A 4,000-nucleotide genomic window follows, 5' to 3' on the forward strand; every position below is an offset into this window, starting at 1 on the left:
GGCCACCTCGCCCGGCTAGTTTTTTTGTATTTTCAGTAGAGACGGGGTTTCACTGTGTTAGCCAGGATGGTCCCGATCTCCTGACTTCGTGATCCACCCGTCTCGGCCTCCCAAAGTGCTGGGATTACAGGCTTGAGGCACCGCGCCCGGCCCAGAAACTGAATTTTTAAGAGATGACATTTACCATGGTATTAAAAAATATATGAAAAAAGTTAGAAATAGGGCCAGGCACGGTGGTTCACGCCTGTAATCCCAGCACTTTGGGAGGCCAAGGTGGGCAGGTCACCAGAGGTCAGCAGTTTGAGACCAGCCTGGCCAACATGGTGAAACCCCATCTCTACTAAAAATACAAAAATTAGCCGAGGCTGGTGGCAGGCACCTGTAATTCCAGCTACTCAGGGGGCTGAGGCAGGAGAATTGCTTGAACCTGGGAGGCAGAGGTTGCAGTGAGCCGAGATCACACCACTGCAGTCCAGCCTCAGCGACAAAGTGAGACTCAGTCTCAAAAAAAAAAAAAAAAAAGCTTAGAAATAAATTTGACAGAAAGACCTGTACACTGAAAACTACAAAATACTGTTGAAATAAATTAAAAAGATGGACAAATATATAGAGTATACTATGTTCATGGATTAGAAGGTTTGATAGTGTTAAGATGTCTGTTATTCCCAAAATTGATGTATGCAGTTCCAATAAAAATCCAGCAGTGTCTTAGTCCATTTGCGCTGTCATAACAAGACACCTTAGACTGGGTCACTTATAAACAACAGAAATGTATTGCTCCTAGTTCTGGAAGCTGGAAAGTTCCAGATCAAGGCACCAGCATATATGATGACTGGTGAGGGCCTGTTCCGCTCAGATGGTGCCTTCCTGCTGCATCCTCATGTACCAGAGAGAGAAAATCAGCTCCCTTAGGCCTCTTGTAAAAGGGCACTAATCCCATTCATGATGGCTCTCCCATCATGACCTAGTCACCTCCTAAAGATCCCTCTTCTTATTTTTTATTTTTGTTTTTGAGATGGAGTCTCAATTTATTGCCTAGGCTGGAGTGTAATGGTGTGATCTCGGTTCACTGCAACCTCCGCCTCCCAGGTTCAAGCAATTCTCCTGCCTCAGCCTCCTGAGTAGCTGGGACTATAGGCATGTGCCACCACGCCCGGTTAATTTTTTTGTACTTTTAGTAGAGACGGGGTTTCACCATGTTGGTCAGACTGGTCTCGAACTCCTGACCTCAGGTGATCCTCCCACCTCGGCCTCCCACAGTGCTGGGATTACAGGCTTGAGCCACCACGCCCGGCCTAGACCCCTCTTCTTAATGCCACCACAGTGGAGATTAGGTTTCAGTATGAATCTTGGAGGGATACAAACTCAGCCCAGCAAAAAGGGGTTTTTTTTTTTTTTTCTTTTTTTAATTCTTGGAAGGTTGAGCAGGATAGGGTTACCAGACCAGCGGGCAACTGATCCCCCTTCCTCCCATCCTCTTGTAGTTTCTTGGACTCTTGGGCCAGTTGGTATTTCTGTTCTGTGATGTGGAGTGATCAAAGCAGGTTCTGGGTTTTCTGGAGCTGGATCTTTGACTGCCTTTGACTTAAAAGCATTCATGACCCCGTTTCCCTCAGGAAAGAGGCGCTGATAATTCATGCAAATGGTCATCGATGGGCAGAATTCACCAAGTGCCTCTGGAACCAAGGCTGCCATGGAACATTCTAGTAAAAACGGGTGATGCTTTCACCCAAGTGCCCTGGATAACCTGGGAAAAGAAAATGGTGAGTCAGTGCTTTATTTATTTTTAATTAATTAATTAATTTTTTTGAGGTAGAGTCTTGCTCTGTCACCCAGGCTGGAGTGCAGCGGTGTGATCTCGGCTCACTGCCACCTCCGCCTCCTGGGTTCACGCGATTCTCCTACCTCAGCCACCCGAGTAGCTGGGATTACAGGCACATGCCACGATGCCTGGCTATGTTTTGTATTTTTCTGGTAGAGACAGGGTTTCGCCATGTTGGCCAGGCTGGTCTCGAGCTCCTGACCTCAAGTGATCTGCCTGCCTCGGCCTCCCAAAGTTCTGGGATTACAGATGTAAGTCACTGTGCCCAGCCTGAATTCTTTTTTCTTCCTTTTTTTTTTTTAGATGGAGTCTCTGTCACCCAGGCTGTAGTACGGTGGCGTGATCTTGGTTCACTGCAACATCCGCCTCCTAGGTTCAAGCGATTCTTCTGCCTCAGCCTCTCGAGTAGCTGGGATTACAGGCACCTGCCACCACCCCAGCTAATTTTTTTAGTAGAGACGGGGTTTGGGGTTTCATCATGTTAGCCAGGATGGTCTCGATCTCCTGACCTCATGATCCACCCACCTCGGCCTCCCAAAGTGCTGGGATTACAGGCGCAAGCCACCACACCCGGCCTTATTTATTTATTTATTTATTTAAAATAGAGACAAGGGCCATGATGTTGCCCAGGCTGGTCTCCAGCAAGCTCAGGGGATTCAACTCCTCCCAACAGGCTCCCCGGGCGTGAGCCACCGTGCCCACCTTAGGTATTTATTTTTCTGTATTTTAATCGCCAAGGTGGTTTATTTCCTCCCCAACAGGGTCCCCCGGCGTGAGCCACCGCGCCCGCCTTAGGTATTTATTTTTCTGTATTTTAATCTCCAGGGTGGTTTATTTAAAGGTTTCACAACTATGTCCAGGTTTTAGGCTTATGGGAAGTAAATGGGGACACTTTTTTCCCAAGAAGAATTTCTTTAAAACCAAGCACATTGCTAAATAACAACATTATATCTGGCAAACAATAATTGGCAAGAAAATAAGTTTATTATTCTGCCCAAGCCAGTCCCAGATGCTGTTTCTTAACCAAGATACAAACTAATTTTGCTGTAGCAAGTCTGGACCAATTTTATCAAACGTGCCTTTGGTTAGATGTCTATTTTCCATTTAATGTTTTGAAAACTCATTTGACAGCCAGTCAAGTCCCTCATCCACACCAGCTCCATGTTGCACAAGTGGCTAGAACATACCATGTCCTGTTAGGAAGAGACTGAAGAGCTGGCTCATCTGTCGTCGCACTGATGGCCCAAGCGCTGGGCAAACCCTGTTTGTTTGCAGAGAGCAGTGGCGCTGCGTCTCCACACTCACCTGCCAGAAGCATTTTCTGCAGCACATCTGCCACTTCCCGAATTCTTTCATGATCATTGCTGTCTACCAGCAAAAGTAGACCCTGGGTATTCTGGAAGTAATGCTTCCAGAGAGGCCTCATTATATCTTGACCACCAACATCCCACACTGTGAAACAAGTGTTCTCTTTTTGAGTCAGAGTCTCGCTCTGTCAACCAGCCTGGAGTGCAATGGTGTGATCTCAGCTCACTGCAACCTCCACCTCCTGGGTTCAAGCAATTCTGCTGCCTCGGCCTCCCAAGTAGCTGGGATTACAGGAGCCCACCACCACGCCCGGCTAATTTTTGTATATTTAGTAGAGATGGGGCTCCGCCATATTGGCCAGGCTGGTCTTGAATTCCTGACCTCGTGATCTGCCTGCCTTGGCCTCCCAAAGTGCTGGGATTATAGGCTGAGCCGCCGTGCCCGGCCCAAAACAAGTGTTCTTATATTTTACTGCTTCCATGTTAAAACCAATGGCAAGAACTGTGGTGAGTACCTGCCCTAACTTCAGTTTATACACAATGTGTAGGCAGCATCCAATCAAACCATCCAAATGTGCACCTGCTTCTTGCTGAAGAGGTGGGAGAAGAGAGAGGAGATGGTGGGGACCATAGGTTCGTGGCATTTGTGATGGGCAGAAGCAGAGGGGTTGGGGGCAGCCCTGTACTTTCTTCTTTCATGCTTCCAAGCAAATTGAACAAGGGGGAAGAGAAAGAGCTGAGGAAGAAAGAGGGCGGCAGGAATGTCTCACTGGCCCATGTGCTGGTGAAGCTGTAGACAGGAATTAGCAGGACAAGGAGCTGCTAGTGATGGACACAGCAGCTCCAGCTCTCGGTGCTTTAAATTCCTGGC

At 47.7% G+C, this 4,000-nt stretch overlaps 1 pseudogene; it reads right to left on the minus strand.

Annotated features, from left to right (window-relative positions):
- Window positions 1–2,926: 2,926 nt before the first annotated feature.
- On the minus strand, window positions 2,927–3,760 carry LOC111520485 (annotated as a pseudogene).
- Between the last annotated feature and the right edge of the window lie 240 nt (window positions 3,761–4,000).

Source organism: Piliocolobus tephrosceles, chromosome 20, assembly GCF_002776525.5.
Source record: "Piliocolobus tephrosceles isolate RC106 chromosome 20, ASM277652v3, whole genome shotgun sequence".
NCBI lineage: Eukaryota > Metazoa > Chordata > Mammalia > Primates > Cercopithecidae > Piliocolobus > Piliocolobus tephrosceles.